The 12,967-nt window shown below is 40.2% G+C and overlaps 1 protein-coding gene across 1 annotated transcript in view; it reads left to right on the top strand.

The window, feature by feature from the left end:
* The first annotated feature begins 5,120 nt into the window (after positions 1-5,120).
* The window catches only part of LOC124110471 (mucin-5AC-like), a 98,346-nt gene continuing 90,499 nt past the window's right edge, over positions 5,121-12,967 (top strand). The window contains exon 1 of the mRNA XM_048388051.1: positions 5,121-5,167. The gene's annotated coding sequence lies outside the window, so the exon portion shown is untranslated. The remainder of the gene's footprint in view (positions 5,168-12,967) is intronic.

The raw sequence follows: 12,967 nt of genomic DNA, 5'->3' as shown, positions 1-12,967 counted from the left end.
ACTCCTGGTGAAAGGTCATGATGTTCTTCCATATCTTTTGCCTCTCAATGAAACTTTTGTACTCACTAGCAAGACGAGAGAGTTCTGGAGAGGCCAAAAAGAAACGCTGCCTGGCATTGGAATTGTTTGAGATACCAATCAAGTCTGAGTGTACTTTCATCAATCTGTTCAGATGTTCACATGCATGATCAGCTCCTATGGATGTAAATGGAATGTCATTCTTTGTAACTGATATGTTTCCAGCTTCAAACTCCTTCCAAGTCTCGGGGAAGTTGATCTTCAGGGCATGCATGTCAGCATATATCGGGGCCACAGTCGTTTGTACTTGAGTCGGTCCATAGCAAAGAATAATCCGCTCAGTTCTTCTCCAGCCTCAAGATGAAGCTTCAGATCTGCATTGCGAGAAGTTGCTATGAAGAACAGAATTGTCTCAACTCGTAGATAGTTCATCAGTGATTTGAACATAGCATTCTTTGATTTCTCAGTCTCCCATTTCAGAAATGATTCCATGACTTCTTCATTCTGAATTTGACCAATCAGATTAGAATGTTCATCTTTGACAATTTCAGTCTTTGATGATTTATCAGTCTTCCTGCATGCTCTTTCAATTTCAGCTGCTGTTTCCACACAAACTTCTTGAAGTTGAGGATATTCCTTGAAGAGCTCTTGCAATGCTAATTCATAGAGTGCCATGTAGGTATACATATGAGCCCGCAGACAACGTTTGTAATGCGTACATGTAAGAACCTGTCTTGTTGTTGTGGGGCCAAAGACATCAGCTTCCATCCATGCATCATCAATGCCAGAGTTTTCTATGGACGTGCCTAAAGCTCTCAGCGCAGCCATGACAACATGCAGTTCTCCCAGTCGTGGCACAATGTTTTCTTTCAGTTCAGGCTTAGCATCTAGGAGTTGGATTACCTTCTCATAAAGGGCCATGTCAAATGTGATGACTGTAGGATGTTCATTTCCAACTGCTAGTTCTTTCAACTTCTTAGCTTGCAATATGACAGTGAGCAGGGTAGACCATTCATGTGCTACTTCTGGTAGGAGTGGTAGGGCACCAACTCTAGTTGTTGATTGTCTCTCTGACAACAAAGACATGTAGCCAGCCCATCCAGGAATCATGCTAGCTTCTTTCTCATCATCTGTTCTGGCTATCATGGAAGCAACAACCCAGCCAAAGTGTGTCAAGTGATAGGACTTTCCAATACCTGCTTTGTTGGTTATAAATTCTTTGTCTTTTGAATGTGGATGGTTTCTTGGATTTGGTTTTTCACAGTGAAGCATATTGGTATGGTAGGGAGCCACAGAGAGACTGTTTGCTTCAGTGATCTCAAGGGGTGGTGATATTTGCTGTCCAGTTGCTCCAGTGCTCTGATATACAGCAGTAATAGTCCCATGTGTGGTGCCTTTGCCATCATGAGTGTCCTCATTAAAGTCTGTGTTGTCAACAGCAAAAAAGACAAAGGAACCTTTCCTCAGAAATGGTGGAACATATAACCCTTGGAACTGTCTGGTGTTCTTCACAACTGCATTGGCCAGAGCTGTTTCCAACATTAGAGAACGTCTGTATGGAATGCAATAGTTGTGTGCACTGAGTAGATCCATGATCGTCTTGTTTCTTGTGTCATAGTGGACTGTAAGGCCTAATCCTATTATTTGAGGATTTTCTCTTCCATTGTGAGATCTGAATGTTTCACATTCTCTTTTCTGTGTATATTTAACTTGTCTTCTTGACTTGAAACCGTACATTATGTTCTGGCATACAGTCAGTACTGTTCTGTCAACAACGCTGGCTTTTGCTTCATTCTGAAGGTTTTCAACAGTTCCCACCATCATCCAGCGTATCAGAGTGTACAGCTCGATTGGGACGTCATTAATGTTACTTGTAACAGATAGGGGATTGTTGATTTTGTCATCTCTGTCAAAGGCTTCTATACTCTTTCGTACAAGCTGTGCTGACTTGTATATAACCTTCATGTTGTCCATGCCCTGGTCGTTTTCAATTGCAGCATGCACCATCTCTTTCTCGCAGGCTTCAGGGGAGTAGAGAACAGCCGGTTTTCTTCGGTCTTTTTGCAGAACAGATCTGACGGATGGTAATTCTGTAAGTATCCTAACTTTCAGCCACTGCCTTGAATAAGTAGGTACATGGTCAGACAAGCAGTCTATACCTCCCAGCATGTTGATATATGTTACTTCAATATCTCCCATTGACAGATAGGCCTTGTTGTCTGTCTGTCTACATACCAGATTAATAAGTTCGGTTAAACAGGCACTTTGATGTCCAGATTCAGATCGCTTGTTTTCTTTGTGGGCTTCCTGGCGCAAAACATGAAATACATTTGTAGTCCAGCAGTTTTTGTGGTATCTTACATCAATGGAATGGGCATCACTTGGAGAGATTGATGAATAAAGTCTGGTCTTTAAGGCAGGATTGTTTGAAATTTCAACGGCATATCTTAAATCTTCCCCAGCATTTAAGGTCCTGACATTAAAAAGTGGCTGTCTGTCCTCTTCCTGGCAAAAGAAGCACAAGTCCTTGACCAATGGCATTGTAGACGACCGTGTAAATGGTGCGGATGTTTCCTCATGGAGATCTGTTCCTTTCCTTTTACGGCCTCTATTTTTTGAAGGTGTGGAATCATCAAGTATTCCTTTCTGTGTCCTGTCTCGTGCTCGCTGTATTTGATCGCTGTTGGTAGCATTGGAGTAGCAAGTCCGATGCCAGGCAGCACTGTGAGATGATAAAGTCTCTCTGTCACAGCCTTCAAGTCTTCGCCATATACCAGTATATTCACCATCATGGACATTCGCTCGTTCAAACAAAACATGGAGTAAGCGGTCGTAAGAATACAATCTTGGTTGCGATACTAGTATGGATGATCCATGATGGGCATTCTTTTGGCACAGAATACAAAGATTCCAATCTGTAGTGACTGATGTTGATATCTTCTGATTCACTTGCCAAAGCTGTGGTGATGATATCATCATTTAGGTTGAAATTTTCCTGAAACAAACAATACTGATCATAAAGTAAAAATAGAAGAAAATAGAAATAGTATTTTTTGTTTGTTTTTATAATCAAACATACTTTATTAAAAATATATGTCCAGAAATATTTTTAAAAAGTGTTTGTGCTCTTTAGTAAAAAAATTCATTTCAAGTCTTCATACTAGAATTTGCTATTATTCATAGTTGTTAGGAAAACATTACTAAAAATGTTTCATGTATGCTACAATATCTTATGGGTTTTATTTTGCAAGTGAAATTACCAAAATATTTAACGTATCATCTGAGGTCTGCAAGCAAAAGTATTGCGGTAATTAGTTGTCTGGACACAACAATATGTGACATGCACAGAGCATTGCAGTGGGGCCCTTTTAAGGATGTATTGAAAATTGTTTTTAATGCACGCATATAAAATTATTACATGTACGTTTAAAAGATAGGCATGCTACGTAAAAGTAAATAGATTATCTATGAAAAATTTAAGAAACAAGAATAATTGCAATATTTTACAAAAATAATTATACTGAATCCCTAAACGGGCCCCAAGGTATCAGACAGCATATAACTTTTATGTAGCATAACTTGAGCTAAATAGGATAATTTACACTAAAATTGAAATTTCCTGAAACTGAATATACGCTAGGAAGCATTTCTAGTTAAGTTTAACATGTAGCAAATGGTTGCAATATACTTTTAATGAAACAGATCAAGCCTATGTTGTCAGTCATGTTATTATGAAGAAATCATTGCCATTCAATTTCTCAATAATTATCAATGAACCAACATAGATAGCACGCGTCATAATATTCTAAAATATTCACTCACCTATTTAGATGAATTTCAGCGGGTCTTGGTTGATGATAAGCCTTCCTTGATGATGGAAAAACTCTTCTTGTCAGAGTGGTCGCAGCCATGTTGACTTGAAAGGTCAATGTCACAAGGGGAGATAACTCATTTTCATAATATTTACCCACAACTGGTCATTATTGCTGTCATTTACACTGGCCTCAAGTGGTCAAGTTTGAGCGTCATTTATTCGCAAACTATGGACCCCAAAAATTGGAAACATTGGTTTTTATGTTGAGTAGGCTCTATAGTATGTAAAAATATATACAGATGCAAATCTCCAAATTTTTTGAACGAAAAATTAAAAACGAACACAATACAATGGACTATTAGGCAGCCTCTCTAATAAGGGAATTTGTCACTCTGAACACTTATGTTTTAGGTCAAAGTTTTTTTCAAGGACATACCTTCTTGTATCTATTTATGTGTAGTGTACATTTGGTAAGTTTTGGAGTGACCTTCTTTTTGAGGTCAAGGTCACTGTGAAGGTTGTTCATAAAGTTGTCCATCTTTGAATATCTTGACTATTTTTAAGTCTGTTGCATGCCTTTTTGATACAAGATTTTACTGTAAGCTGCATGAAACTCTTTAGCTTGTTACTTAAAGTACCCTTATCCATGTCAAAGGTCAAGGTCACATTCAAGGCTATGATTACATAAATACAGCCAGTAAGACCAAATTTATTCAGGGTATTGAAGTTGGACAAGTAAAACATTTCCTTAAACACAGAGTCTGTATTTTAGGTGACTCTATAAAGGTTAAGTTGAACAGTGAACACAGTGAACACTGTGACTATATACAACATCCTTTTCATACATTTCTTCAGGGGCATACATTGGGTACTAGTGATGTCATGTGAAGTTTGGATTCATGAAAACAGGTATAAGCCTCTTTTCTAATCTTAAGCCTCTTCAATTGTGAAGGCCATGGGTGGTCTAAGTTGCAATGATTTGCTGCATGAGGTTGCATCCTTTAGCCTTGCCAGGATCCAATGAATGTGGGTTTGAAACAGATTAGGCCCAGTGCCCTCCATAAAGTGATCGTAGTGCTGCGGCTGTCGTAACTCCCATACTTTAACATGATAGTCATAATGCTAAGAGCATTTCATGAAACTGGGCTCCCGTTCTACAAAATGATGTTAGTCTTACGACTTACATAACACTCATACTTATGCATAAACTTATGATGGTTGTAGCACTAAGGCTGCACTGAGGAACAGGCCCCAGGCTGAGATGGAGCACTAATTAGTTCTTTTGTTGCAGGTGGACATTGTACACAAGTCTCCAGCCACAGAGTCACCTATCAGGTAGGACCAGTTGACTGTGTTGTATTATGTGATTGTATTCGTGAAACAAAAGTTATTATATGGCTGACATATTGCTGAAATGATGTAAAATAATAACTCATTCACTCATGCAACAAGGTTGCTAAACGTACATAAATGCTAATGATAAGTGTAAAGTTATAGCACACTCAACCTCAAAACATATTTTCATGAATTTACATGCATTTCTATATACCGTATTTGACGTAATAAGCACCCCAATCTAATAAGCGATATTGGCTTGTGAACAATCCCAATTAGCACGCACCCCTTCCGATTGATCAATGTACACAAGACTTATTTATTCATCTATAATACGCAGTCATGTGTTTATATCTGTCGTATATAAACATTTCAGGCTGTCAGCATAAACTACGAAATGTACAATCTTTCAACTCCGTTTTATTCACCAAAATAATATTCTAATAAGAGCCCCCTATTTCAAATTTTGAGAGCACCCTGGGCACTTATTACGTCAAATACGGTATCTGTATATCTGTAATAGCCAGGAAAATGGTTGACCCCAATAGTGACCTCCTACATAGCACAATATTTTAAAAGAAATTTAGTTTTACTTTTGCAAAGTATTTCATTCCTAGAACCACAGAGTTTGCGTGTGTGTTCTGTTTGACCCATGTGCTGGTTCACTTTCATTACGATCTCTACAATTAAGTATTAATGGGCAATTTAAATCAGCACTGTCTATATGGTGTCATCCCGATTGGTCGAGAAAATAGTAAAGAATAAGAAAATAGATGTCGACCGATCAGCACTGAATATTCCGACCCGTGAAGATTCCGGGGTAGAATAGGTCTTCAGCAACCCATGCTTGCCGTAAAAGGCGACTATGCTTGTCGTAAAAGGCGACAAATGGGATCGGGTGCTCAGGCTCGCTGACTTGGTTGATACATGTCATTGATCCCAATTGCGTGGATCGATGCTCATGATGTCAATCACTGGATTGTCTGGTCCAGTCTCGATTATTTTACAGTCCGCCGTCATATGGCTGGAATATTGCTGAGTGCGGCGTTAAACAACAAACAAACAAACAAACAAACAAACACTGAATATTCCAGCACATTTGATGGATCAGTACCCAGAGATTAACAATCTCAAAATAGAGCAGTTCACTATTTATCAAGAAGGGGTGTCGAGATCAAAGAGATTGTGTTTGGATGTCAGCACTGCTTTATTCACCATGGTTGCATTCCAACGTCGGATTACTCATATCCAGCAGAGATGTTCATCCTTCTTCTTGGTTACTGTGTGTTTAAAACCTCCATGGCTAGTATACCTGGCATGTCAGGAACATGGAAGAAACACAACTGCTACCTCCGCATTATCCATTGTGCATAATGCTGAAACAAAACCGCATTTTTATATACCCAGTAAATACAACAGCTTGGTACATAAAACTACTTGTCCATACGTCCCGTGAAGATTCCAGGTTAGAATTGGTCTTCAGCAACCCATGCTTGTCACAAGAGGCCACTAAAGGGATCAGGTGGTCAGGTTTGCTGACTTGGTTGATGCATGTCATTGTATACCAATTGCGTAGATCGATGCTCATGATGTCAATCACTGGATTGTCTGGTCCAGATTTGATTACTTACAGACCGCCATCATATACCTGAAATATTGCTTAGTTCCGTGTTAAACAACAAACAAAGTTGTCTATTCTCACTTGTTCTAATTAAATCATCAGATGTTCAATCTGCAGGAAACTGCTTCTCATGTTATATGAAAACAATTAATGACAGTACTCAACTTTAAAAACATACCTAAAAAAGATGTGAAGATGACCCAAGCTAATATGTTAACACTTCAGGAAATGGATTCTAAACATAAATGAAGACAATAATTGCCTTATTCCCCTTTAAAAACATACTTATACCCATGCTCACATAATCGAACAGGCAAGTTCGCCAATCTTCAATTTTATTAATGTCGCGTGCACAACTTAGGTTTTTTGCTGAAGGGGAATTCCTGACTTATTAATAAAAAGATATAAGAATATGAAGTGATATGTGTTAAAATAATTGTTGAAATTTTTTATTAATATATTTGGTGTACATAGCTGATGGTTTTTTTGTAGTAGAAGATATAGAGTGTACAAGAAAAGACATTATTAAAGACTTACAATAAACTATGTTTATAATAAACATGCTTACAACGAACTGTTTTTTTGGTCCCGGCCTTTTGTTGGATATTTTATCAATTAAAATTGATGGATTTTATGAACACGAAATGTTATAACGAAATAATGGATATAGCGAACTCACTTTGTGGTCCAGTGTGTACTCTGTCAGCGACAGTGTTCATGTTTATCTGTTTATCTCTGAGCTGCTCACTTGTCACTAATCAGCCTATCAAAACATTTGCGGCTACTTGCGGCTGTTCAAAGCGTCAATAAACAATTGAAGGCAAGTGATTAACTGGATAAAAGACTGACACTTGTCCACAATTTACACCCTCAATTAAAAATAGTAAAATAGTGATTTGGCTATAGCCTTTGAAGTGAATATATTCTGTCTATTAAATGTGATGACTTGAGAGAGGAAATGTAACTAGGTCCAAGATATCTGACAGACAAAATGCTTACAGCAAACTATGTTATGTCCCTTCTATGTCCTTCCTATTGACCAATCAGATTCCACCTCTCATATCACTTGCATTTGCTTCAAACAAAATGGCAGTGCCCAATGATCAAGATCTATGTTGTAATAAAACGGGTCTTACATCACGAAGTGCATCAAATCATGTGAGCACCTTGATTAAAAACATGAAAAGATTTGGAAACTGTCAGCGCCCAGTTGACAGTACACATCCTTTGCAAATCATGCAGTCGACCGAAAACTGCACGTTGAAATCCATGTTGTTTATGAACTGGATGTCAATTTCGTTATGCGATTTTGATTGGACTATGCATAGACTTGTTAGTCCAGCCAAAATATCACTCCATAATTCCAAGCCTAGTTGGGCAAGGGTTGTAAACTTTTACAGTCAGTTAACTCCCTTGCCTCAAGAAGATGTCTGTACATGTGCATTGGGTTCCCAATCACCACCCATTCACTGTTGTCTTACATCCCAACAAAATACATAAGTAGATCTCAAGAACGACCATGCCTTGCCAGCTAAACCGATTAGACTGATTAGGAAGGAAAGCTCAAGCATTTTTCAACCGATTAGATCAACTTTATTCTATGTATTCGACCGACCAGCATGAAACCTATATTGTAGTGTGTCAAACATCTTCACAGATTTACTATCACTCCCTGACCTTTCAGCTGCTCATGGTAGATAAATGTTTTGTGTTTCCAGATTTGCAGGTTTTATTGAATATTTAATGTAAAGAAATTTTAAATGTTACAGTGTTAAGATTTCCGGGCATTGAATACTAATACAAACCCTGCAAATTCGAAATCACGTAATATTTGTTGACTTTGTGAAATACGAATGTTATCAATCATTTTCTAGAATGCGGTGACGTCATGATAAAATGGCTGCCATCCTATGATTCCGTGATAACTTGACCCGTCTGATTAGCAGAATGTGGAAGAAGTCCACGAAATCCAAGTTGTTGTGATGAATATTGATCAAACTTTATATTTAATGAACATGGTAACCATTTTGCCAAACCAAATGGAAGGTTCTTCAAATTTGGGATTGAGAAAAAAGAGATACTTATCAAGAAAAGTATTCATGTGCCGTGAATAGTCCCAGAGATTTCGAGCTTCGATTCCCATTTAATCACATTTTTCCACCAATCAGATTGCAGCATACACTTCCATTCGTTTTCAATCCAGAATAAAGTATATATAAGTAGAGAGAGAGAGAGGAAAAACTTATGCACTTGGATGAACGCCGAAAAGTTACAAAAGTATGTTGCATCTAAAGAAACCACTTTAGGAGATTGATGTTGCTTTGGGATTTTTATCTAATGCATACGAAGCCTGCCAATATGGACCTCTCTTGAATATGTTCCAATATGCGGTGCCTCCTGTCTATTGAAAAGCATGTGAAGAACTTCCTACATCTGGCTTTTCTGAACTGATCACGACGACTCATAATAGTGTTGAAATATATTAGAATCATAAAAATGTTGATGCATAAAGTGTGCCATTTTTAAGTATGACAACTTGCAAAATACATGTCTTTATGTCCATGTTTTGTTTTCAAGCCTACAGTATCATACATTTTCTTGTCACATTTTTTTTCTGTTTGAAGGGCAAGATAAGCACCAATGTTCAAGTTTAGCTGGAATAACTGGTTCACTTTCCCAGATGCGTGACATTGATCTATCCCTGGTACACCGTGTCCATTGTCAGAAGTTATCTGAGAGGCTTACATAGCTGTCAGGCTAAAAGCATTGTGTTAGACTAATGGACATATTTCAAAATGTAATATTGTTTTTCAGCGATAAGCTATTTTATCACAAAGATGTCTCCTAGTGGAGAGGTAGACACAAATATTTGTTGACAGCTATAGGCATTGAAATTTCACAGTAACAGATAGTATTTTAGGGCACTGAAATTTCACAGTAACAGATAGTATTTCAGGGCACTGCCACAGTAACAGATAGTGTTGGGGGCACTGCCACAGTAACAGATAGTGTTGGGGGCACTGCCACAGTAACAGATAGTGTTGGGGCACTATTGCAGTAACAGATAGTGTTGGGGGCACATCACAGTAACAGATAGTGTTGGGGCACATCACAGTAACAGATAGTGTTGGGGCACTGCAACAGTAACAGATAGTGTTTGGGGCACTGTCACAGTAACAGATAGTGTTGGGTGCACTTCACAGTAACAGATAGTGTTGGGGGCACTGCCACAGTAACAGATAGTGGGGCACAGTAACAGATAGTGTTGGGGGCACATCACAGTAACAGATAGTATTTCAGGGCACTGCCACAGTAACAGATAGTGGGGCACAGTAACAGATAGTGGGGCACAGTAACAGATAGTGGGGCACAGTAACAGATAGTGTTGGGGGCACTGCCACAGTAACAGATAGTGGGGCACAGTAACAGATAGTGGGGCACAGTAACAGATAGTGTTGGGGGCACATCACAGTAACAGATAGTATTTCAGGGCACTGCCACAGTAACAGATAGTCGGGCACAGTAACAGATAGTGTTGGGGGCTCTGCCACAGTAACAGACAGTGAGGGTAGGAGATGGTGGGCAACACAGCTGTGACATTGTCGCTCAGCTTGTCAGCTTGTCTACCAGCTCCTGAAGGGGGGAGTCAGCACTCAGCATGGATGGCATCACTAAGGGATACTGGGTACTCTGTCACACACTCACTCCCTCACTCCATCACTCAGAGCTGTCCATGTTGATGTGACTTAGCACCAGACAGTGACAGTCTAGAAGGGCCCAGGCCCTGTCACTTCACTTGTCTGGCAGCTCTTCACAGTTAACAGCCCAGTCTGGTAACGAGGAACAGGTTTTGAGGAACCCATAGAAAATAGAACCATTACATTTATCTGTCAATTATCAAATGTCAGTGGTCTAGAAAGCAGTCCATTTCATATATACAGCAGGCTTTATTTCATTGAGTGAGTGGGTGTGTGAGGGGGAAGTGAGAGAGAGTTAGTGAGGGGGAAGTGAGAGAGTGGTTGAGCGGGGAGTGAGAGTGAGTGGATAGTGAGTGAGGGGAAGTGAGATTGAGATAGGGAAGTGGGTGAGTGGATAGTGAGTTAGGGGAAGTGAGAGAGTGGGTGAGGGGATAGTGAGTTAGGGGAAGTGAGAGAGTGAGTTAGGGGAAGTGAGAGAGTGGGTGAGGGGATAGTGAGTTAGGGGAAGTGAGAGGGTGGGTGAGGGGAAAGTGAGTTAGGGGAAGTGAGAGAGTGCATAGTGAGTGAGGGGAAGTGAGAGAGTGGGTGAGGGGAAGTGAGAGGATAGTGAGTTAGAGGAAGTGAGAGAGTGAGTGATGGGGGAGTGAGTGAGTGGGTAGTGAGTTAAGGGAAGTGAGTAAGGGGAAGTGAGAGAGTGAGTGAGTGGATAGTGATGAAGGGGAAGTGAGTGAGTGGATAGTGAGTGAGGGGAAGTGAGTGAGTGGATAGCGAGTTAAGGGAAGTGAGTGGATAGTGAGTGAGGGGAAGTGAGAGAGTGGGTGAGTGGATAGTGAGTTAAGGGAAGTGAGTTGATAGTGAGTAAGGGGAAGTGAGAGAGTGAGTAAGGGGAAGTGAGAGAGTGAGTGAGGGGTAGTGAGAGGATAGTGAGTTAGGGGAAGTGAGAGAGTGAGTGATGGGGAAGTGAGAGAGTGAGTGAGTGGATAGTCAGGGGAAGTGAGTGGATAGTGAGTGAGGGGATAGTGAGTGAGTGAGTGGATAGTGAGTGAGGGGAAGTGAGAGAGTGAGTGGATAGTGAGTGAGGGGAAGTGAGAGAGTGGGTGAGGAGGGAATGAGTGAGTGGATAGTGAGTTTGGGGAAGTGAGAGAGTGAGTGGATAGTGAGTGAGGGGAAGTGAGTTAGTGAGTGAGGGGGAAGTGAGATAGTGCGTGAGGGGAAAGTGAGTGAGTGGATAGTATGTGAGTAAATGGATAGTGAGTGAGTTAAGGGGAAGTGAGAGAACTTAATGTGGGAGTAAAGCCCGAAGTAATGCAGGCCTTAGACGTTTACCACTTCGGTGAAACCCTGAACATGGGTATGGTGCTGACAAACCTAGAAACATAATTGAGGAGAACCGGGTTTCGAACCCACAATCATAGGTTTCTGGCGTGCCGAGGGGACGTAATTCTGCACAGCGAATCATGACGCCTTAGTCGACTGGGCCACCCGTGCCCCAAAAGAGTTAATGAGTGAGGGGGAAGTGAGTGAAAGAATTAGTGAGTGAGTGAGGGGAAGTGAGTGGATAGTGAGTTAGGGGAGGTGAGAGAGTGAGTGAGGGGGAAGTGAGTGAAAGAATTAGTGAGTGAGTGAGGGGAAGTCATTGAGAGAGTTAGTGAGTGAACAAGTGTGGGGTCGAGTGAGTGAGTGAGTGACGTCTTATCTACCTGTCCAGATACCTATTGGAAAACCTATTGCCTACCTCCCACGACGTTTCCTGGAATATAATATGGAGCATGTGCCTCATTGAAGACATTCAACTGTGGCAAATTCTGGACATTCGTGCGTGCGCTGATCAGTATAAGAGGGCCTGTTATTTGTTCAACCTGTTGCTGGGTGTAATTGTAACCTCATCCTGTGCGAATTGTAACCTCATCCTGTGTGTTTCAATAGAATTTGTTAATTCTTCATTCACAAGTTAATTTTGTACGAACCGATTTCTGGGTTAACCTTTGTATTTCGACTTGTGAATCAACACATAACACTTTCAAAGAATTAATAAAAGTTCTGATAAAGTTTTCAAATGTCCAAATTATGTACATGCAGCTTTAGAAATTGGCACTAGTCCTGTAGTCGTTGCTAAACTGCCCAATAGCAAAAGGTATCATAAGGACTAGTAGAAATTTGCCATTTTTAGGCATTTCGCTATATGTTATCGTTATAAGGACTAGTAGACTTAAACTGTTAGTTTCTACCGTTGACATGCCATGCTTTACCGTGCGTCATAACCGAGTTAGCGCTATATTGAAGAGCGCAATACACTGCGGGAACACTGTAGCCATTAAACTGGTTTTAATTCGTTATAACACTCACAAATCCTCTCTGATGAAGTAATCGGGAGCGTGTAATCTTAAAAAACTTTGTTTTGCTGCAATTGTTTGGAAATGTGAAGCTACAGCATGCCTGCTTCTTGTTGGGTACAAATTAACAGTTTGGCACGTTGAGTCT

This window comes from Haliotis rufescens, unplaced genomic scaffold (genome assembly GCF_023055435.1).
Source record: "Haliotis rufescens isolate VD_foot unplaced genomic scaffold, xgHalRufe1.0.p SCAF_7, whole genome shotgun sequence".
Lineage (NCBI taxonomy): Eukaryota > Metazoa > Mollusca > Gastropoda > Lepetellida > Haliotidae > Haliotis > Haliotis rufescens.
The sequence above is the reverse complement of the archived record's forward strand: the minus strand, read 5'-3'. Positions and strand labels throughout refer to the sequence as shown.